Consider the following 24,624-nt stretch of genomic DNA (forward strand, 5'->3'; position numbering starts at 1 on the left):
AACTACAAAGAGTTGGAAAAAGAAAATATGCATGGGGCAGAGTTAAGTTTAGGGATGGTAACACGGGACAAGACAAGACACGACACGACATGACAAGACAGGACAAGACAAGACAAGACAGGTGTTGGGTTTGGTTCATGGGGTAAGGTGGGATGACTAATTCCATGACATATCCCACCCCAACCCCATGGAATGTCATGGATATCTCACGGTTGGACTGTTTAATTCGTTGAGAGTATAAATACTGCTGCAATTGAAGGAGAGAAAGAAGTGAAAGTAACGGCTGCTGCATTCTGTTCTTCAAGCTTTATAAAAACCTCTTTACAATCTTTAATGGAGCAATCAATTAGGAGACATGTATTCTGGGAAAGCTCCAACTATACCAGTAAGCAAATATATATATATATGCAAACACTCCTAACTTCTTTTCTTTTAGTTCCCCATTAAAGTTTGTTTGGATGGTTCTTAGTTATATGTCGTTTTATAATGTATCGTATTGGATTGTATTGTACCGTTTGTATAGGTCAAAATTAGATCAGAGAAATTCGGCACGCGGAGACGTAAGGCTGAGGTCGGACAAGCCGAGGTCAGACAGTCATCAATAAAGCTAAGGTCGGGCAGTGATGAAACAACTAGTCTGCTATGGAATCCTCAAAAGGAATATTCCCTCTAATTGTACCTTTTCTTTTAGGGTTTTTCTAGGAACACCCCTTATAAATAGAAAGGGAGGACTTCCCAAGAGGGGGGTGGGGGGGGGGCTCGGGCTCTTTCCCTCTCCCTCTCTCTAGAAAATATGTAAACACATCTCTCTAAAGAGATGGGAGGATCTGTGATCCCAGACCTTCACCAAATCCAACAAGGGTCCTAAGGTTCTTGCATTTTTCTATCATTCATCTTTATCAAATGAAAGAAGATCCGTCTCACTCCATATTGGGTGAATCTTTTTCTTTATTTACGTTTTATTGCCACTTAACGTTATTTAATGCATCTTTCTTTATGCTATTAAATCTGGTCATAATCAATGTCAATATTTATACTCGGCTATGTTTCTCTATTCATATTATTCATCTTGGATCTAAAGTTAATTATCCTTAACTAGGATTTACCCTTCATTTTCTTTGATTGATTTGTTCAAAAAGGTTTTAATATCTTTTGAGTAAAATAATTTGGCGCCGTCTGTGGGGATTTTCTAGTTAAGATTCTAGTTTCCTCTAGATCTCTAAAATAATATATGGATAATATATTCAACCCAGATGAGTGATATCTTCAACCTAATCATTCGTATTTTTTAATTCTCCTCCCTTTAATCCATGCTTGTTATTGTAAACGGAGGGAATGCAAAAGTACTCTTACTACAATATTCTAACACTAGCACGACTTATTATAACCAACCATTTCTTCCAAATATAATATTGCATTATTAAATATTATTCTCTATAAACGAGACAAAGCAAGAATCTGCTCCTGATTTTGATCGTAATATCTCGCCTTTTTCCTGTTGACTTGACTTGAATTTTTTGCTTATTTGATTTAATTTCTCTAAAATAATAAAAGTCTTAGTTGAGATCCTATCTACTTCTACAAAGTTAAGGTGTCTAACTGACACCCCGCACCAAGTTTGAAGGACCATTATATTCGGCCTTGAGTTTACCAAGTATATGAATAGTACACTAACAAGTTTTACATAGACTGCTGATATATCAAATTCTCTCATGGCACATTTAGAGTTGCATATGAAACCAACCAACCAAAGAGTGACACTCTCTCTAGAAAATATGTAAACACATCTCTCTAAAGAGATGGGAGGATCTGTGATCCCAGACTTTCACCAAATCCAACAAGGGTCCTAAGATTCTTGCATTTGTCTATCATTCATCTTTATCAAATGAAAGAAGATCCGTCTCACTCAAGATTGGATAAATTTTTTCCTTTATTTACGTTTTATTGTCACTTAACGTTATTTAATGCATCTTTCTTTATGCTATTAAATATGACCATAATCACTGTCAATGTTTATACTCGGCTATGTTTCTCTATTCATATTAATCATCTTGGATCTAGAGTTAATTATCCTTAACTAGGATTTACCCTTCATTTTCTCTGATTGATTTGTTCAAAAAGGTTTTAATATCTTTTGAGTCAAACACCGTTTTAATGATTTTATTCTCTGCTGCCATTTATCAAAATCAGTTAGTCTCGCTCTTTATCCTTGTCATATAATATCACTTTTTTTTTGGATTTTTTATCTCATTTTAAAAGACCATATTTACCCTTGCACTTTTAAGAATATGCTAGTGTTTGGATATAGATTCGGTTGAAATTTGAAAAGAAGAGTTTTTGAAGTTGTGTTGAAAAATAATTTTTAAAAATTGAAATTGTATTTGGACATGCATTTTATTTGAAAAAAAGTTGGAGTTTTGTGAGTGGAAGAAAAAATTTCACCCAAAAACTACTCTAAACCAATTTTGGGGAATTTGAAATTATTTTTTTAATTTTCTCAAAAATTGATCATATTTCATCAACAAACAGTATTTTTTTTAAAAAATAGTCAAAATCTGTGACCAAACAAAAGCTATATCTATCCTCCTTTTGATGATGAGTTGTAAACAATTTCTCAAAGTACACTTGGCTGACCCGGATATTAGCGAACCCTATGTAACACTATCAAATCAATTGCCCTTTGAAAAATCTATTATTTACCAAAATATATTGATGATAATTGAATCAAATAGTGATGAATAATTTAAGGACTCAATTAAAAATATATTATTTTTAACACAAAATGGATTCTTACACTAAACAAAAGAAAACTACCAATCAAACTAGAATATAAAGGTAAAGAACTATATTAAAAGTGCAAACTATTAACATTTACCATAAATTTTTTGAAACTTTATATAACAATATACATATATATAGGTGTAATAATAAATTTGAAATAGCTATTCCTATAGTCGGTTTGGTTCGGTTTTTTCTGATTAAAACCAAAACCAAACCAAATTTGATTGGTTTTTAAAATTCAAAACCAAAACCAAACCAAACCAAAAAGTATCGGTTTTTTTGGTCGGTTTGGTTCGGTTTTTCGGGTTTTTATGAACACCCCTACCTCCTTCCGACCCGTTTAACCCCGTTTAACCGTCTCCATACTCGCAAAAGAGCAAAATATTTGGATCTTTTCATAATTCTTATAAGGTGACCTCGGATCTCATGCGTGAATGCATGATGTTTTGTACGTCGGGTTACGCTTTTAATTATTTTTTAATCTTTTTTTTTGTGAAAACAGGTGACGGGGATCGAGTAAAAGCAACAATACTAGCACGGCTGTATCAAATGCTGGTTGGATTGTACGTTAATTGGACACCAAATTCTGGGAGTATAATATCAAAAGATGTCTACTTCAGATATGGACACTCGAAAAAGAACACAAAACCTTTTCAGCGAAGGACTCTCATTATGGAATTGCCTATGAAGATGGTTCTTTACAACTGCCACTCTATAGGAAAGAGACGTGCCAGCTTGGAGTCCCATTAGATTACAGAATTAACCATTCACTAACTTCATATGAACACGTTTACATGCATTACGATAAGGCAAAGCGTCTTGGAATTACAGCTTACAAGTTCCCAGTTTACAACTTGCCTTCTCCAATACCAAATTCCAGTATTGCTCTTCTTGAGCTGCTTACAACCAAAAATTGTTGGGGTTTTATGTATTTAAGTATATTAAATACTTAAAAGAGGGTGAATGGGAAATGGAGGGAAATGAAATTTTTGAGTGAAATTTTAAGTTTTCCCCCTTGGCAAAGGGACATTGTCCCATATTGGAAGAGGAAGAAGTTTTTTATGGGTATATAAGCAAGTGCTCTTCTTCTAGCTCTTAAAGAGTTGCGAAGAAGGCAAACCTCGCGCCGTAGGCGCTTGCTCGGCTTCAGCTTCATTGATTGATTAATTTTTTGGACCAAATTTATTTGTTAATAGTAAAATATTAATAGAAATGTTATTAAATATTTGTTTTAATAACAGAATATTAATATTAAAATAAATATTAATATTAAATCCTCTAATCCGTTTTTCAGTTGTGTAACTAAAAATTAAACTACACTCTTCAATTTTTCCTCTTTATTTTCCCTCTTTATTGTTGAGTAAATAGCCATTTATGTTATGACATTTATGCTGTGGCCATTTTGCATAAACAACCATTCTGAAGAGTTATATCTCTTCAGATTTCAGCCCAACTTTGGCTATAAATACAAGTCTATTCTGCTCAGAATTTCCATACGAATTTTCTGAGTTTTTCCTCCTTCTGCATACTCTTAACATCAAATAAAGCAACAGTAAGTGTAATTTGCTACCGAACTTTGTGTTAGCTGAAACACCGGGGTTTGAAGTACCACTACACCAGTGTGTAATTCGTTCTATCCTGGGAGGAAATAATCCATAACCTTGGGTACTAGGAGGGGATTAAATTCCTTAAGGAAACACTGTGAATTTAGTGAGCTCGGATTAAAATTATGTTTCTGTTTTTCATTTTTATTTATGTTCATATATATTTTCCAGACTTATTTTACAAATACAGTTCTAACAAGCTTAAGGAATTTAATATATTTTCTATATTTGTACTCACTGTTTCTGGAAAGAAAAATCTTTGTGGTTTTGTACTCTATTGGAGATTAAAATCTACGTAATTTTAATATTTGTGTCATTCTTTTACATAAATGGCTAATGATAATGTGAACCAAGTTGTTCCAATGGTGACTGCCAATACCTCAACGAGCCGAACAACACCGGCAGCATTGGCACCAGCAAAGAAACATAGAAACTTTTCTAGGATTGATTTCAAGCGCTGACAGCAAAAAATGTTCTTCTATTTGACTACTCTAAGTCTCCAGAAGTTCATCAAGGAAGATGTTCCTATGTTGTCCGATGAAACTCGAGAAACTGAACGCTTTCTCGTGATTGAGGCGTGGAAGCATTCAGATTTTTTGTGCAAAAATTATATTCTAAGCGGGCTGGAGGATGCTTTGTATAACGTTTACAGTGGCTTAGAAATGTCAAAAGAACTGTGGACTGCTCTTGAAAAGAAATACAAAACCGAAGATGCTGGGTTGAAGAAGTTCGTTGCTGCAAAGTTTTTGGACTACAAAATGGTAGATAGCAAGTTTGTTATTATCCAAATCCAGGAAGTGCAAGTGATTATTCACGATCTCCTTGCTGAAGGTATAAATCGAATTAATACTGATGTTGAAAGTAGTAATCTTAGTATTTTTACTAACAGAAATTTCATTGAAGGTCTTGTCATCAATGAAGCTTTCCAAGTAGCAGCGATGATTGAGAAGTTGCCTCCTTTGTGGAAGAACTTCAAAAACTACTTGAAACACAAACGCAAGGAGATGTCCCTTGAAGATCTCATTGTTCGGTTGAGAATCGAAGAGGACAACAAAGCTGCTGAAAAGAGAGGCCGTGGAAACTCAACAATAATGGGAGCAAATATTGTTGAAGAGAACAAAAAGAGGAAGAAGGCTTCTGGACCGAAATATAACCCAAGCAAGAAGCGGTTAAGTGGAAATTGCTACAACTGTAGAAAAGCCAGACACAAATCTACGGAGTGTCGTGCTCTGAAGAAAGACAAGAAGAAGGGTCAAGAAAACATGGTTGAAAAGCATGATGATGTTAATAACTTATGTGCCATGCTTTCCGAATGCAACTTGGTGGGCAATCCTAAAGAGTGGTGGATTGATTTTGGAGCCACTCGCCATGTTTGTGCTGTTAGAGAAGCTTTTGCTACTTATGCTCCTGTTGGACCCGATGAGATGCTTTCAATGGAAATGCTGCAAAGGCCAAGATTGAAGGATGTGAGAAGATATTTCTCAAAATAACTTCCGGCAAAGTGGTGACTTTGAACAACGTCCTTCATGTTCCCGAGATTAGGAAGAATTTAGTCTCTGCTGGACTTCTTGTTAAGAATGGTTTTAAATGTATTTTTGTTTCTGATAAGGTTGTAATAAGTAAGAACGAAATGTTTGTAGGAAAATGTTACCTCACTGAGGGCCTTTTCAAGATGAATGTAATGGTTGTTGAAAATAATAATAAAATTTTAGCTTCGTCTTACTTACTTGAGTCAAATGAATTATGGCATATACGTTTGGGTCATGTTAATTATAAAACCTTGCGAAAAATGATTAATTTGGAAGTATTGCCTAAATTTGAATGCAACAAATCAAAATGTCAAATATGTGTGGAATCTAAGTATGTTAAACATCCTTATAAATCAGTCTAAAGGAATTCAGATCTGTTAGACTTAATTTACACATATATTTGCGATATGAAGTCAATACCATCTCGCGGTGGAAAGAAGTATTTCATAACTTTTATTGACTATTGTACTCGATATTGCTATGTTTACTTACTTAATAGTAAAGATGAAGCAATATTCGTATTCAAGCAATACAAAAATGAAGTTGAAACGCAACTTAACAAGAAAATCAAAATGATAAGAAGTGATAGGGGTGGTGAATATGAATCTTCTTTTGAACAAATATGTTTAGAATATGGAATTATTCATCAAACAACGGCCCCTTACACACCCCAATCCAATGGGATTGCAGAAAGAAAGAATCGTTTATTAAAGGAGATGATGAACGCATTATTGATAAGTTCTTGTTTTCCACAGAACTTGTGGGGGGAAGCCGTTCTTACGGCTAGTTGAATACTAAATCGAGTACCTCATAGCAAAACACAATCCATTCCATATGAAAAATGGAAATGAAGGAAGCTCAACTTGAATTATTTTAAAGTGTGGGGGTGTTTGGAAAAAGTGCAAGTTCCTAAACCCAAAGGGTAAAAATAGGACCGAAAACCGTTGATTGTGTTTTCATAGGATATGCGACTAATAGTAAAGCATATCGATTTCTGGTTTATAAATCAGAAAATCCTGACATTCATAATAATACGATTATAAAATCAAATAATGCTGAGTTCTTTAAAAATATATATCCGTATAAAAGGAATGTGAGTCGATTGGTGAAGGATCTAAATGACCTCGGGAAGAAACAAAAGAAAGTACATTTAATCAGGAAGATCCAAGATATAGTAAACGTCAAAGAATGTCTATTTCATTTGGACTATATTTTGTGACATTCTTATTGGAAAATGAGTCTCAAACATTTAAAGAAGCTATGTCTTCTTCAGATCATTATTTTGGAAAGAGGCAGTCAATAATGAAATATAATCCATACTGAACAACCATATATGAGAATTGGTTGATCTTCCTCCTGAAAATAAACCGTTGGGTTCTAAATGGATCTTTAAGAGGAAAATGAAAGATGATGGCACTATTGACAAATTTAAGGCAAGACTTGTGGTCAAAGGGTATAGACAACGAGAAGGTCTTGACTATTTCGATACATACTCTCCAGTTACAAGAATTACGTCCATACGAACGTTAGTAGCATTAGCTGCAGTTTATGGTCTTGAAATTCATCAAATGGATGTTAAGACAACATTCTTAAATGGAGAGTTGGAGGAAGAAATTTACATGAAACAGCCTGAAGGGTTTGTGGTTTTGGGTAAAGAAAAGAAGGTATGTAGACTTGTTAAGTCCCTTTACGGACTAAAACAAGCACCCAAATAATGGCATGCGAAATTTGACCAAACAATATTGTCAAATGGTTTTAAAATAAATGAATGTGATAAATGTGTGCACATTTAAAAATGTTTCAAATCACATAGTCATTGTTTGCTTATATGTGGATGATATGCTGATAATGAGTAATGACATTGACAACATAAATGAGACTAAGCGCATGCTAACTGGCAAGTTTGATATGAAAGACTTGGAAGTTGCTGATTTAATTCTGGGAATTAAGATCCATAACACTTCTCAAGGTCTGGCATTGTCATAATCTCATTATATTAAGACAATACTTGAAAAATTCATGCACTTGGGCTTTAAAGTTGCAAAGACTTCAATTGACGTGAATCTTGCATTAGCAAAGAACAAAGGCCAAATCATATCACAATTGGATTATACTCATGTGTTGGGTTGCTTAATGTACATCATGAATTGTACACGACCAGATATAGCTTGTGCTATAAGTAAATTGAGTCGATAAACAAGCAATCCAGGTCAATCTCATTGGATGTCCATGAAACGAGTTTTGGGGTATTTAGTACATACCCAAGACTTTGCTTTGCACTACAATAAATATCCTACGATCATTGAGGGATACTGTGATACAAATTGGATCACCGGATCAACTTATTCCAAGTTCACAAGTGGATATGTATTCACTATTGGTGGAGGAGCGGTATCTTGAAAGTCGTCCAAACAAACTTGTATTACCTGCTCTACAATGGAGGCTGAATTCATAGCCTTAGATAAAGCCGGTGAAGAAGCTGAATGGCTCCGGAATTTCTTGAAATATATTCCATTTTGGCCCAAACCGTTGGCACCAATATGCATACATTGCGATAGTCAAGCGGTAATTGAAAGGGCTGGGAGCATTATGTATAACGATAATCTCGTCATATACGACGAAGACATAAAATTGTTAGGAAATTACTCTCTAGAGGAATTATCATGATTGATTATGTAAAGTCAAGTGATAATGTGTCGGATCCACTTATAAAAGGCCTAACTAGAGAGGCAATTGAGAAGTCATCAAGGGGAATGGGATTGTGGCTGAGAACAAGTCATAGTGGTGGTAACTCTACCTAGAAGACTGGATATCCCAAGATCTAGGTTCAAGGAGATCAAACAAAGTTATTAATGACGGTTCAACATTGTCAACTAAACTTTTGGTCAATTCTCGTGATGAGACAATGTTCAGTACCAAGGATAAAGCATTACGGCTTTTTAATGATTTTTAAATTTGATACAAGGTATATCAAATAGTGTATCTACGGGATGACACGTTTAGGAATCACCTATGTAAGTTTGAAGTGTTAGCCGCTTCAAGGAGAATCTTGCAAGGCCAGTTCTCTATGCACTTATGAAACCAGGCGGTGTTCATGGCTGAAACAAACACAATAATGAGAATTAAAGACTGTTAAGGGTTGGTTGTGTGACTTGTGGTTGTCTAGGTATACACCAAATTTCGGCGGTTCAAAGATATCAAATCTACCGATTGATCGAGTATATCCGACATAAGTTTACTACGAAAAGTTCAAAGGGAAACCTACTTATCCAGATGCAATTAATCCTTGCTTGCGAATCACATAATTTTTCATGCATGTTTTCGTGATATAGCCATTCCCCATTCATGTGGGGGATTGTGTGACGACCCCGCCAGTCGTCCCATGAGTTACCACTCCGTTTTCCCTATTTTTGCTTCGTTATACTTTGTTTATCCATATTATGGGGTATCAGGTTGGTCAGATCGAGCTCGGAAAGGATTTGGTAAGGTTTGAGACATTTAGTCTCTTTAGAGTGAGTTTAAGTTGGAAAAGTCAACCAGATGTTGACTTATGTGTTAGAGGGCTCGGAAGTGAATTATGATGGTTTAGTTAGATTCGGGAGGTGATTTGTGACTTAAGAGTGTGATCAGAATGAGTTTTAGAGGTTCGGAGTAGATTTAGGCTTGAATTGGCGAAGTTGATATTTTGGCGATTTTCGGTTGATAGGCGAGATTTTGATATGGGGGTCAGAATGGAATTCCGAGAGTTGTAGCAATTCAATTGTGTCATTTGGGACATGTGTGCAAAATTTCAGGTCATTTGGACGTGGTTTGGTTGGGGTTTTGATCAAAAGCGTAATTTTGAAGATTTTGAAATTCTTAGGCTTGAATCCGATACCATTCGATGTTTTGATGTTGTTTTGAGTGTTTCGAAGGTTGGAACAAGTTTGAATAAGGTTTTAGGATATGTTGGTGCCTTTGTTTGAGGTCCCGAGGGCCTCAAGTGAGTTTCGTATGGTCAATCGGACCATTTCATGCCTTGGGAAAGTTGCAGAACTGCAGGTTCAACTGTTGCAGAGATTCCTTCTCTGTGATCGCGTAGGGGTTCCTGCGATCGCATAGAAGTTTTTGAGGGGGCAGTCCATTTATTATTCACGTTCGCGAAGGTTGAGTTGTGATTGCATAGAGTGGTGAAGTTGTTGATCGCGAACGCATAGTAAAGGTCGCGTTCGCATAGAGTTAAGTGGACCTGGGGTCTTGTCTTGGATTTGTTCATTGCGAACACGGTAGGCGGTCCGCGATCACGTAGAGTTAGTTGCCTAGGCATCGCGTTCGCAGGGTGTTTTATGCGTTTGCATAGAGTAGTTTTTGGGAGCTGAGAATTTGTGCTACACGATTGCAAAGGATTTCCGGCGATCGCAATGAAGGAAAATATACCTGGGCAGAAGGTTTGAAAGGTAGTCTTATCCGCGAATGTGGGGTTATTTTCTTCCATTGTTGGTGGTTTTTGGAGCTTTTTTGAAGGGGATTGAAGAGGGTTTCAAGGGGAATCACTTGGAGGTAAGATTCTTGGACTTAAAACTCGTATCTAATGTGAATTCCACCTAAAGAATCATGGAAATTAAGCCAAAAAATGAAAAACTAGGGATTGGAAATTTAGACCTTTAATTGAGGATTTGAAGGACCATTTGGGGTCGGATTTCTGAACTTGTATGAACTCGTGGGGAGATAAGAAATCTATTGATGTAAAAATTTTCGAATTATGAGACTTGGGCCCGGGGGTCAGATTTTGGTAATTTCGGGATTTGTGTCATATTTTGATTATTTTCGCTTGGGCTTCGTTCCCTTAGCATATTTTGATGTCCTCGTCCTGATTTTGGATAGATTCGACGCGAGTGGAGGCCGATTCGAGGGGCAAAGGCACCGCGAGCTAGAGATTTGATCGGTTCCAGGTGAGTAATGATTGTAAATGATGTTTTGAGGGTTTGAAACCCCTGGATTGCACATCGTAGTGCTATATTGAGGTGAGGCACACGCTTGATGACGAGCGTGAGGTCGTGCACTATTGGGGATTGTCACTTGGTCCGTCCCGACTGATGATTTTAGAGCATATTTGACTGAAATCTATTTGTTATCATTATTATTTGGGCTGAATGCCATATTTGGGCCTTGTGCCAACTATTTGAACCCTTCGGAAATTTTTTACTGGTTTCCTCATTGTTTTGACTTTATACTTGAACTCAATCATGTTATATTTAACTGTTTTCGTACTCAGCCATATTTACTTTGTTTTAACACTTAAATGATCTTTTAAATGATAATTTTGGGCTGATAAACATGTTTTACTACTGCCCGAGTGGCTTGTGAGTATTTTTGACTGAGTAAGGCCGATGGCCTATATTGTGAGGAAACATTTGATACTAATTATAAGGCCGAGGGCCTGAGATATGTACGCCACGAGGTGGCTAGATTAATATGAGGCCGAGGGCCTAGTGATGATGCCACGAGGTGGTTTGATATTGCGCTTGGGCCGTAATGGGCCCCTTCAGGAGTCTGTACACCCCAGTGAGCGCGGGTACCTATTGTGATGTGAGATTGAGCCCGAGGGGCTAGTATTGTTCTATGTGATTGCCCAAGGGGCTGGTACTGTTCTGATTTGTTGTTCGAGGGGAGGATTTGTTGATACTATGCCCGAGGGGCGAGCCTTTATGTATTTACTTTTCATAATTTACTGCCAATTACTTGCTTAATTATTGAAAAAGTCTTTCCATGAAACTACGTTTGAGTTAAAGAATTTTACCTATCTTTCACTAGTTTACAGTTTTAATTATTTTACTACTTCATTATAGAATGCTTTGTGCCTCACATGATTTCTTGCTTTCAGTCTTTATTTACATTTGTTACTCACAGAGTTGGAGTACTCACTTTACTCCCTGCACTCCTGTGTGCAGATTCAGGCATTGTGGATCCTGCTAGTGCGAGTTAAGAGCTCCCGACAGATATCAGAGTCCACGAGGTAGCTGCTTGACGTCCGTAGTCCCGTGTTTCTCCTCCTTTATCATTTCTATTTCTTTTCTGACATTTGTAATAGCTTATAGACTTAGCAGACTTGTATTATGACTCATAGATGCTCATGACTAGTGACACCCCGGTATCGGGTTGTGTTGGGTATTTTCCACGATTTATGCTATTAACCGCTTAAACTTTGGTTTATTTATTCATGTTTAGACTGTATTCTTAATGCTTAACTATTAAAAATTGGAAAATGAGAAGTGTCAGCTAACCTTGTCTTCACGAGAGGAGCCATCACGACCGGGTCCGGGTTAGGGTCGTGACAGATTGTTGGGGTTTTATATATTTAAGTATATTAAATACTTAAAAGATGATGAATGGAAATGAAGGAAAATGAAATTTTTGAGTGAAATTTTAAGTTTCCCTCCTTGGCAAAGGGGCATTGTCTTATATTGGAAGAGGAAGAGGTTTTTTATGGGTATATAAGCAATTGCTCTTCTTCTAGCTCTTAAAGAGTTGAGAAGAAGGCAAGCCTCACACCGTCGTCGTCGTCGCTCGCTCGGCTCGGCTTCGGCTTCGGATTCAAATTTGGTCAAATGATCGATTGATTGATTAATTTTTTGGACCAAATTTGTTTGTTAATAGTAAAATATTAAAAGAAATGTTATTAAATATTTGTTTTAATAACAGAATATTAATATTAAATTTTCCAATCCGTTTTTTAGTTGTGTAACTGAAAATTAAACTACCCTTTTCAATTTTCCCTCTTTATTGTTGAGTAAATAGCCATTTATGTTATGGCATTTATGATATGGCCGTTTGCATAAACAACCATTCCGAAGAGTTGCACCTCTTCAGATTTCAGCCCAATTTTGGCTATAAATACAAGTCTATTCTGCTCAGAATTTCCATACGAATTTTCTGAGTTTCTCCTCCTTCTTCTGCATACTTTTAACATCAAACAATGGAACAGTAAGTGTGATTTGCTACCAAACTTTGTGTTCGCTGAAATACTGGGGTTTGAAGTACCACTACACCAATGTGTAATTCGTTCTATCCTGGGAGGAAATAATCCATAACCTTGGGTACTAGAAGGGGATTAAATTCCTTAAGGAAACACTGTGAATTCTGTGGGCTCAGATTAAAATTCTGTTTCTATTTTTCATTTTTGTTTATGTTCATTTATATTTCCAGAATTATTTTACAAATACAGTTTACTAACAAAAATGACCCTACCTTTCCCGCTCATTAGGTTCTAGAAATCCAAAGGGAACTTCAGGTGATGTGTATTACTAAATGGAGTACTAATTATTGAAGGGGAGCCTTGGCGTAACTGCTAAAGTTGTTGCCATGTGACTAGGCGGTCACGGGTTCGAGCCGCGGAAACAGCCTATTGCAAAAATGTAGGGTAAGGCTGCGTACAGTAGATTCCTGTGGTCCGGCCCTTTTCCGGACTCCGTGCATAGCGGGAGCTTAGTGCACCGGGCTGCCCCTTTTTTATTTTTATATATATATAAAAAAAGGCAGCCGTATAAGGCATATTCCGGCAGGGTCCGAAGAAGGACTGCACCCTAAGGGGTGTGATGTAACCCACCTAACGGTCACTATATATAAATCTGAAGGGGTCGTTTGGTATGTGGACTAAATTATCCTGGGATTATAATCTCTAGATTAATTTATCCAACATGGGAGGTGGGATAAAATAATATCAAGTTTGATGGGATAAGGTGGGATAAGATGGGATATCCAGGATTAAGTATGGGACTAAGTTTATACCATATTTGGTTGTTGGTATAATTTTATCCCGGAATAAATTTCTACCATCAACCAAACATAGTATAAATTTAATACCATACTTTATCCCATATTATCCCACTTTATCCCGCCTATCAAACGAGCCCGAGGTATTTATTCTTCATAGACTAAAACTTCATAACCAACCATATATCCTTATATAAATCTTCATATAACAAACCATTTTTTATTACTTACTACTTGCCATTTTTTTTTGTGGGGGACAGAAAGTTGGATTGGCAACTTCAATCAGCTTCAATGTACCAAGTTTCGTGGTGGTATGTATCTCCTTGCATTATGCAGTACATGCAGCATTATAAACATTATTATCCCGTTCCTTCTTCAGTAGTCATATATAAAATGTATTCATCTGTTAGACAATTCTAATACCATTCAAATTTAAATCAGGGAATTGGATGGTCATTGGCAGCACAAGATGGTTTACATGAAGACCAATATTTGGCGGAGAGATCAAGAAAGAAAGGCAAACAAGTTGAAGTTTCTGGAGCCAGTAGTACTAACCTATGTTGCTCGGACTCTCCAAAAGTATTGCAGCATCCGTGTCGGAACCTCCAAAAATATATTAAGTTTGAAGGATCCGACACACACCCAACAATATAATTGAAAAGTCCGAGTAACATAGGTACTAACTCTAATACAAATCTGCATCGTTTAGGAGGAATTCCTTCCAGAAGTCGGGGTTTGTTGCACGTATTAGCTCTAGAATTACTACGGTTATCCGAGTAGTAGATACCATCAAACAAACTATAACTGATTTAATGAGCCATTCGCAGTTTCACAGTCTGAATTTGTTCATACTTACTGTTACGCGGCGCCTTCCTGAGATTCCTTGGAAGGGCGACGTAAGGCTAAGCAACTGATGTCAGTGCAGTTGCTGTCCGCCAACTGAGGTCCCCTCCGTACGCTAGACTAGATTGTCAGTGCCGTACGGGAAAACCAATGTCAAGAGCAATTGAGAGAACATGAATGAGAAATTGAGAATGAAAGAAAGCTTGATTGCATTAATGAAAGCTATTACAGAAAGGCAACGCGGTGTCGAGGGGGAGAGACACCAGTACAGAGAATTGTTTGCTTGCTAGAAAGTTTGATTACTTGATCCCCCTAATAATACTTAAAAAAAATAAACCAAAGCTACAAGACTAGACTTGATTAAGCTAGAGAAACATAATGGAAGTACATGGAATAAAACTACTCTATATTTACAATGAAAAAGACTTAGTTTTCTATAAGGTAGAAATAGGCCCGTTGTCAGCAGCATAGTCTTTGGCATCAGGGTCTGCACGCGCAGCGTTGTCTGCGCGCGCGGCGCTGTTGGCATCCGCCTGCGGTTGAGCGCTGGCGAGGGATATCGGTGGGGCGATAGAGGCACATGCGCGCTTGTCACTTGGCGCGACCAAGACCAGGGGGCCGTCCGTGGTGCTAGGCATTGGAAGGCTTGCTAGGATGCCACGGGGCGCGCCCAAGGGGTCATGGGGCACGGCTGGAAAGCCGCCCATGCCAGCATGCATGCACTAATTGTCTTGATTAATTGTTCCTTAATTAATTATTTCAAGTATTTCCTTTTTTTTTATGCTTGCAGCTTCCAAGAGTACTGTGAGACGTTTACGAAAAAAATTCAACTGTTGCGCTGTAGAAGGCACAACCAAGGAGTATAAAGAAAAACTACATATTTCTCAAGATAGTCCCTAAATAATATAATTAGTATATGTGTATTTTCCCTTTTAGCTAGTTTTCTTAAACGTTTAGTAGATTATTTTCCTTCTTCCTAGCAAGTTTGGTTGTTGACATTCTTGTAAGGCCTTTTGGATTGCCGAACTTGTTTTTTTGATTTGAATCTATCAGTTTGAATTATGCAAACTAAGCTACAAGAATATGCCTCCGCTGCACAAGAAGAGGACAAATTCAATCTAAATTCTAAGGCTTGTAATTTTGCGTTAAATTAAGGAATGGGATAAATGAAGGGGAAAAAACATAATTATACACCATTTTGTAGAGGTCCTTAATTACACCATTTAGCCTGAGGGGTCGTTTGGTTGGAATAGGGCTGATGCCGGTACAAGTTATGCTGGTATAAGTTATGCCGGTATGAGTTATGTTGGGATAAGTTATGCTGGGATTAGTTATGCTGAGATTGTTGTTTATTTACTGTTTGGTATGTTGTATTAAAAATGACTATTGTATAATTTATAAGAAGAAGATATAAGTTATACCGCTGCTAATTACCCCACCCTCTATAAGGTATAAGTTATCCGGTGTTAAAATTAACACCGGGATAACTTATACCTGGTTTGCTAACCAAACAAAGTATTAAGGTAGTATTAAATTTTTATACCACCCTTATACGTTCTTATACCTCATTAATTACTGTGAATGGGAGCCTTGGCAACCCTTGTGGTGGTCCGGCCTTTTCCTGGACCCCGCTGTAACGACCCGGTCGTTCGTTATGAGAGTTATAGCCTCATTTCCCCCATCTATGCTTATTTATGTATTGTTCAACTGTGTTGAGTTGTATCGAGTTGGTAGGTTTGGGTTCGGAGTAGTTTTGGAGTGAAATGAACACTTAGTCTCTTAATTAGAAAACTAAGTTAGAAAAGTCAACCGGAAGTTGACTTATGAGTAAACGAATTTTGATTTGGATTTTTATGAGTCGATTAGCTTCGTTGGGTGATTTTAGACTTAGGAGTGTGTCCGGAATGTAATTTGGAGGACCGTGGTAGAATTAGTCTTGAATTGGCGAAAGTTGGAAGTTTAGAAGTTTTTACGCTTGAATTCAAAGTTGATTTGGTTGATGTCCCGGGGGCCTCGAGTGAGTTTCGGATAGGTTTGAGTTGTGTTGCGCTCGTTTTTCTTATGTTTCGACGCCGTTTCTTCAAGCATAAATGATATCATATTGAACAAATGAGCTCCAATTTCTTTTTTGATAGAAACATTAGATCCGTATTGTAATTACGGACCTGTAGCAAAAAGAATCGTTGAATTTGGACATCGTATGAGGATTTTTTGGTCATTTCAGATTAATTACGAAATTGTCACTGACGACGTATTTAAAAATCTGCACTATTTGCAAATATTAAAACCAACATATCTCATTCATTATAAGGTCAAATTGAGTGATTCAAAAGCCTAAATTGACTAGAATTTTAAAATGAATCCACTGAAGGCATAGAAAGCGAGTTTCGGGGTCGTTTGTTATGAGAAACGAGGAAGAATAGCTGGCAGAAAAATATATAAAACTAGGGTTTGTTCATTCGGTCATATCTTGAGTTAGAGAGCTCGAATTTGGGCAATTTTGGAAGTTATTTTCACCATAAGAATTGGGATTCGGAGCTTTTAGAGGCCGAGTCCAGAGACGAGGATATTCCGGAGTAGGACTTCACGTTGTTAATGTAAGTAACAGTTTTAACTCTAGCTTTGAGGGCAAAAACCCGGAGAAATTGATATCATGTGATTGTTTGGTGATGCTACCCACGCTAGATGATGGGTGTGTGGGTGTGCACCGTGAGGGATTGAGACCTTGTCCGTCCCGTGAGGCTTGAGGCCTAATAGCCATTATCTGTGTTTACGTAGTTACTTGTTGTTGAACTTATCTGCCTTCATGTTAGAGATCATGTTTAGGCTTTATTCATGCTCACATTATTTGTACTTAGTCATAAAAATTATTGTACATATTTACCTCAATCTCTATTATTTGCTAATATGCTGTGATACTTGATGTGGGCTATGTCCTCTTATTTGTTGATGATGGTGAGGCTAGTGCGGTACATGATTGAGTGAGACCGATGACCTGGTACTAAGAATATTTATACCATAGCGCGTGAATTGTCCGTGTAGCACGTAAGTTGACAGTGCGGGTCCAGGTATTGATACCATAGCGAGTGAGTTGTCCGCGTAACACGTGAGTTGACCGGGCGGATCCAGGTATTGATATGATAGAACGTGAGCTATCCGTGCTTAGCTCTTGGGCTTTGGGAGCCCTTCTGGAGTCTGTACACACCCTAGTGAGCGTAGAGGGTTGAGTGTATTGAGTGTTGAATGCCGAGCGCGCGTGATGAGTGATGGAGTGACACTGCTATGAGGTTGTATTTATTTGTGTTGTTGCTGTATTTATCTGTTAAATTTCTTTGTGGCATTTTCTGAATTATGGAATTTACCTGTTTATTCCTGTTATTTTTAAATTGTGAAAATAAATAATTGGACTGTGTTACTTAGCTCGTCACCACTGCTCAGTTCCTTAGTTATTTCTGTTACTACTGAGGTGGTTGTACTCATACTACACCCTGCACTTTATGTGCAGATCCAGGTGAATTAGAGCGTGACGATTGTTAAGTTCAGGCTGACTATCTTTGGAGATTGCAAGGTAGCTGCTAGTGTCCGCATGACCTTGTTACTCCTTTTGTCATTTCTTCTTGGGGATAGTTAGACAGTTTATATATCTTAGTTTATATTTTTAGACGCTCATGACTTAGTGACACCCCGATGTTTGGGGCTCGTTTCCGTATTTTATATTATTTATATTTAGAGTTGGTTTAGTTTATCAGGAATTAAATTATTGGAAATATTTTATTAAATTCTTAAAATCAATCAATAGTAATATTTTGGGAAGTAGGCTTGCCTTGTAACATGATAAGCGTCATCACGACCATTGTTAGATTCTGGTTTGTGAAAAGTTGGTATCAGAGCCTAGGTTACATAGGTCTCACGAGTCATGAGCGGGTTTAGTAGAGTCTTGCGGATCGGTACAGAGATGTCTGTACTTATCTTCAAGAGGCTGCAGAACCTTTAGGAAAATTTTACATTCTTGAATTCTTTTCGTGCGGTATTGATTCATCTTGAAGTGTAACTCTTTGAATTCCTTCCACGCATTCATATACGCACATAAGAGCTCGGTATCAGTTGTGCAACAACGGCTTGTGATTCCCTGGATGAGGTGTGAGAGGTGATTTCTGTAGGTTGATGTTGGGCCAGTCTGGAGGACTTGAGGTCGGGTTTTGACTATAGATTGAGCACTGAGGTGTTGATTGTGTAAGCGCGTGCTTCTGGACTTATATTTTCGGTAGTGTCCCTATTAGCAGAAATGGTGGCTGGATGGATACGTGATGAATATGATGTAACCGCGAGATGAGTTCATATGATTTGAATGTGACGAGAAGGTATTGATAAAGGTTTACCTATTTGAGACTCCAGGTATGTTTTTAGACTCGTTCGAGGACGAACGTTTGTTTAAGAGGGGGAGGATGTAACGACCCGATCGTTCGTTCTGAGAGTTATAGCCCCATTTCTCTCATATATGCTTATTTATATATTGTTCAGCTGTGTTGAGTTTGTAGGTTTGGGTTCGGAGTAGTTTTGGAGTGAAAAGAACACTTAGTCTCTTAGTTAGAAAACTAAGTTAGAAAAGTCAACTGGAAGGTGGCTTATGAGTAAACGAATTTGGATTTGGATTTTTATGATTCGATTAGCTTCGTTGGGTGATTTTAGACTTAGGAGTATGATCGGAATGTAATTTGGAGGTCCGTGGTAGAATTAGGCTTGAATTGGCGAAAGTTGGAACTTTAGAAGTTCTTAGGCTTGAATTCGAGGTTGATTTGGTTTTTTGGTGTTGTTTTGGGTGTTTTGGAGGTTCAACTAAGTTTGGGTAGTGATATATGACATATTGAAATTATTAGTTGATGTCCCGAGGGCCTCGGGTGAGTTTCGGATAGGTTTGGGTTGTGTTGCGCTCATTTTTCACTACTAGAAATTGGACCTATAGCAACGGTATTTTCTGCAACAGTTATATAACTGTTACTAAAGACCATTATAGCAACGGTTATAACCGTTCCAATAGGATATCAAATCAACCGGCACATTTTTGCAAGTGAACCGTTACATAAGTGAAATAACTGTCGTCATAGGTTGTTCTACTGCGACAGTTGTTGTAACCGTAATAGTAGGACAACCTGTGGTTATGGTTCTTTGCATAATGGGTCTATGGAGACGGTTCAATTTCCCTCCTAACTTTACCCAATTTTATTTTTATTTTCGTTTTTTCCCTCCTTTAACCAAACCCTAGACCTTTTTCTTAATTTCTAATAACAGAATAGATGGAGCCCACTCAGATGAACTATTTCCTAGAGCACACCGAACAAAGAACAACTCTTTCCACTCAAAAATACTCTCTCAACTATCAAACTATCAAAGAATACTCCCTCAAGCAAATCCGAAGATACCCAAATTGCAAGGACTCAACAAATAGATTGACGGTCTCTTAATTCCAGCAAAATAATTGCAAGGACTCAGCAAATAGAGGACTCAGCAAGTAGTCGCCGACGAGACTCCCGTCCATATATTTCGATGCCTTAGCTCCTGGGTACCATAACGGTCTGGCCGGGATTTGCTTTTTCGGAGCCTTTTTAGGTGCGACCTTTTTGGTACCGAAACCGAATCTGGCTTGGACTCTATGCCGAAGTCTCTTAATTTTTTCGTAGCTGCAAAGGTTATACTCATGGTGACTCTTAATTTTTTCTACAAGTTTATGGTAAGATACACTGGTTTCCTTTGTGTTTTTGATAAAATTAGTAGGTGAAACAATTTTGGTAGTAGTAAGGGTTGGAGAAGCTGCAAATTTGGTGCGATAAGGGCAGAGACTTTGGCTTCTCATCTTAAAGTTATTATTGAAAAAGCCAAATTCTTGTCAAAGGTTAGTACTGCTATCCGCTTTTCAAAGTAGAAACACTAGAAAATTTCTTCATTTTCATTTAGTAAATGTATTTAAATGGTTTGGATCCGAATAAATTTGAATGATTTACTATTGTATTATTTTGGATTTTTTATGGGTTTCTTCTTGTTTGTTCAATTTTCTATCTCTAAATAGTAATAGAATTGCTGGGTTAATACCTAATTTATGGATATTCCTATGTGGTAATAGGATTTTGGATGCCTAATTACTCTCCAGACTTTTTAATGGCTGAGATGTATTGTTAACAAAGACCAAATCTAAGCTCATGTTAAAGCAAGTTACAAAATGTAAAGAAGCGCACAAGTGTTTGTGACTGAAAGCAAGTATATTCTAGCACCATTAGGTCTCTCACAGTAGCCACTTAATGTGCGGCAGGTTTTGTTTTTCAATCCTGACTCTAGTTTTGGTTTATCCTAATGAATAACCAGTTGGTTAGAATACTCCTCTTGCAATCATGTTAATTATAGAACTTCAACTTCCTTTACTAAACAGATTATAGATTAAATAAGTAAAAAAAGAAAAGAAAAATAGATTATAGTACTGCTTTGACTATTTATGCTTTATGTTTTTTCTCTAACTTTAATGTTTGTATTGTGGACCATCTCTTCATAAGTGATTTGTGGACCTGATTAAGTTACAGATATGTAAGTCAAATTTTCTCTGTTACTGGACTTCATCTCTTAGTTAAATCCTTGTAACTGACTGTAAATTTGGCACCTTTAATTTGCCACAATGAACTAGTAGCACTCTCAACTAAAGATGAAGTTGTAGTAAAGTCCAATTTTCTGATGCTTAAAACGGTTTAGCATCTTGCTGATAAGCCTGTTTGATATACTCAAGTTTTTATATTACTTGTTCGCTTCAAGCTCTCTCATTGAATAGAATTGCCTCTACTTAATTTGGACCAATACCTTCACGGCTTCACATCCTTTCATTTTGGTCGTTGCATTTTAAGCTTTAAATTTTGTTGGAAATGTCAAATTAACATGTTTTTGGTTTATTTGGTTAATTTTGTTGATTTACTTTTATCGTATAGGATATCTATGGATAATGGTGATAAAAAGTTGGATGGATCTTCTGAGATGGACGGATGAGTATATCCGTGGAGTGAATGATTTTCTTGATAAGGCATTTGAACGAGCCGCCCAAAGAAATGAAATATTATGCCCTTGCAAAAAGTGCATGAATCGCTATTGGTATTATAGAAATGTGGTGGAGGATCATTTGGTTGTTCATGGATTTGTTGATGGTTATATCAAATGGGTTTTCCATGGGGAAGGATTTTGCTCGAGAAATACACCTCATCCAAGCAATGATGATGAAGGTTCTACCCTGCGTGACGATATTGATGGACTACTTCATGATACATTTAGAAATATAGAGGGTCAGGCAAGGTATGAAGAAGGAGTTGGGGAAAGACTATCTGAAGATGCAAAGAAGTTTTTCAAATTGCTGGAGGAAGGAAAACAAGAGTTATATCCGGGATGTGAAAATTTCAGTAAACTGAGTTTCACTATTCGATTGTACTTGATTAAATCCTTGCATGAGTTGAGTAATGTGGCTTTCTATGATTTGTTAGAGTTGATAAAAGAGGCATTTCCCAACAAGGTTAGAAACATGATAACAAATTTGGGTCTTCATTATGAAAAAATACATGCACGCCCTAATGATTGCATGTTATTTTGGAAAGAAAATGCGAATGCCGATAATTGCTCTATTTGTGGGTCTTCAAGATGGAAGAGTGCTCGTCCTTTGACTAAAGCAAACTCTAAAATCCTTGCAAAGGTTTTAAGGTACTTTCATTTAAAGCCTAGGTTTCGGAAGATATTTATGTGTCCTGAAACAGCTGCTGCAATGAGATGACATGCTAATGAACGACCCAATGATGGGAATATAAGACATCATGCTGTTCCAAAATAATCTACAAACCGTTCCAAATACAAATATAACCGTTATGATAGCTTAAAAAAATCGTTGCTATATCCAACATAACTGTAGCAATAGCTTACATAAGTATTGCTTTAAATAATATGACAACAGTTAAGAACCACTGTATAAACCATATAGTAACGGTTTTAAACTGTTCCAATTGAAAAAAAATAATTGTTCCAACAGAGAAGGGGAAAACCGTTTCGATAGACATATCTATTGTCACGGCGATGCAAACCGTTGCAAGAATCGTTCCAGTAGACCTATGGGTATGCCGACTGATGTAACGGGCTGTAAACCATTCCAAAATCCCTACAGCAACAGTTTGCCAGTCTGTGGTTGACAGTTTTTCAACCATTACCGTAGGCCAATTTTTCAGTAGTGTTTCTTATGTTTCGATGTCATTTCTTCAAGCATAAATGATATTATATTGAACATATGAGCTCCAATTTCTTTTTGATTGAAACATTAGATCCGTATTGTAATTATGGACCTGTAACAAAAAGAATCGTTGAATTTGGACATCGTATGAGGATTTTTTGGTCATTTCAGATTAATTACAAAATTGCCACTGACGGCGTATTTAAAAATCTGCACTATTTGCAAATATTAAAACCAACATATCTCATTCATTATAAGGTCAAATTAAGTGTTCAAAAGCCTAACTTGACTAGAATTTCACAAGGAATCTATTAAAGGCATAAAAAGCGAGTTTCAGGGTCGTTTAGTATGAGAAACGAGGCAGAATAGCTGACAGAAAAATATATAAAACTAGGGTTTGTTCATTCGGTCATATCTTGAGTTGGGGAGCTCGGATTTGAGCGATTTTGGAGGCGATTTTCATCATATAAATTGGGATTCAGAGCTTTTGGAGACTGAGTCCAGAGACGAGGGCATTCCGGAGTAGGATTTCACAATGTTAAGGTAAGTAATAGTTTTAACTCTGGCTTTGAGGGCATAAACCCGGAGAAATTGATATCATGTAATTGTTTGGTGGTGATACCCATGCTAGGTGACGGGCGTATGGGTGTGCACCGCGAGGGATTGAGACTTGGTCCGTCCCGTGAGGCTTAAGGCCTAATAGCCATTATCTGTGTTTACGTAGTTACTTGTTGTTGAACTTGTTTGCCTTCATGTTAGAGATCATGTTTAGGCTTTATTCATGCTCACATTATTTGTACTTAGTCATAAAATTATTGTACATGTTTACCTCAGTCTCTATTATTTGCTAATATGTTGTGATACTTGATGTGGGATGTGCCCTCTTATTTGTTGATGATGATGAGGCTAGTGAGGTACATGATTGAGTGTGGCCAAGGGCCTGGTTGTAAGAATATTAATACCATAGCGCGTGAGTTATCCGCGTAGCACGTGAGTTGACCATGCGGGTCCAGGTATTGATAAAATAGTGAGTGAGTTATCTGCGTAGCACGTGAGTTGACCGTGCGGATCCAGGTATTGATATGATAGCACGTGAGTTGTCCGTGCTTGGCGCTTGGGCTTTGGGAGCCCCTATGGAATCGGTACACACCCCCAGTGAGCGCAGAGTGTTGAGTGTATTGAGTGTTGAATGCCGAGTGTGAGTGATAAGTGATGGAGTGACACTGCTGTGAGGTTGTATTTATTTGTGTTGTTGCTGCATTTATCTGTTAAATTTCTTTGTGGCATTTACTGAGTTATGAAATTTACCTGTTTATTCCGTTATTTTTAAATTGGAAAAATAAATAATTGGACAGTTTTACTTAGCTCGTCACTACTGCTCAGTTCCTTAGTTATTTCTATTACTACTGAAGTGGTTGTACTCATACTACACCCTGCACTTTATGTGTAGATCCAGGTGAGTTAGAGCGCGGCGATCGTTGAGTTCAGGCCGGCTATCTGTGGAGATTGCAAGGTGGCTGCTATCCGCAGGACCTTGTTACTCCTTTTGTCATTTCTTCTCGTAGACAGTTAGACAGTTTATATATCTTAGTTTATAGTTTTAGATGCTCATGACTTAGTGACACCCTGATGATTGGGGCTCATTTCCCACAACAGAGGGGTGGGAGTGGTTCCGGATAATTGTCACGACCCAGATTTTTTGCCTGCGGGAGTCATGATGGCACCTACTAATGTGAGCTAGGCAAGTCGATTGTTTGAACAAATCACCTTTTTACCCATTTTATATCCTTTAACAGTTATGAAGCAATTACGTGTAGACAGCGGAATTTACAATAAGCGGAAGTAAAACAATAAACTATCTAAATATGTATCCAAT

General features: G+C 37.4%; 2 long non-coding RNA genes across 2 annotated transcripts; both read left to right on the forward strand.

The window, feature by feature from the left end:
- Positions 1–270: 270 nt before the first annotated feature.
- On the forward strand, positions 271–951 carry LOC138872158 (uncharacterized). Its single transcript, XR_011400612.1, has 2 exons — positions 271–385; positions 524–951. It is a non-coding gene; the product is annotated as an uncharacterized lncRNA (long non-coding RNA).
- Positions 952–13,133: 12,182 nt separating this feature from the next.
- On the forward strand, positions 13,134–14,202 carry LOC104249238 (uncharacterized). The gene is made up of 3 exons (XR_716677.2): positions 13,134–13,184; positions 13,927–13,977; positions 14,108–14,202. It is a non-coding gene; the product is annotated as an uncharacterized lncRNA (long non-coding RNA).
- Positions 14,203–24,624: the final 10,422 nt, after the last annotated feature.

This window comes from Nicotiana sylvestris, chromosome 6 (genome assembly GCF_000393655.2).
Source record: "Nicotiana sylvestris chromosome 6, ASM39365v2, whole genome shotgun sequence".
In the NCBI taxonomy this organism is placed as follows: domain Eukaryota; kingdom Viridiplantae; phylum Streptophyta; class Magnoliopsida; order Solanales; family Solanaceae; genus Nicotiana; species Nicotiana sylvestris.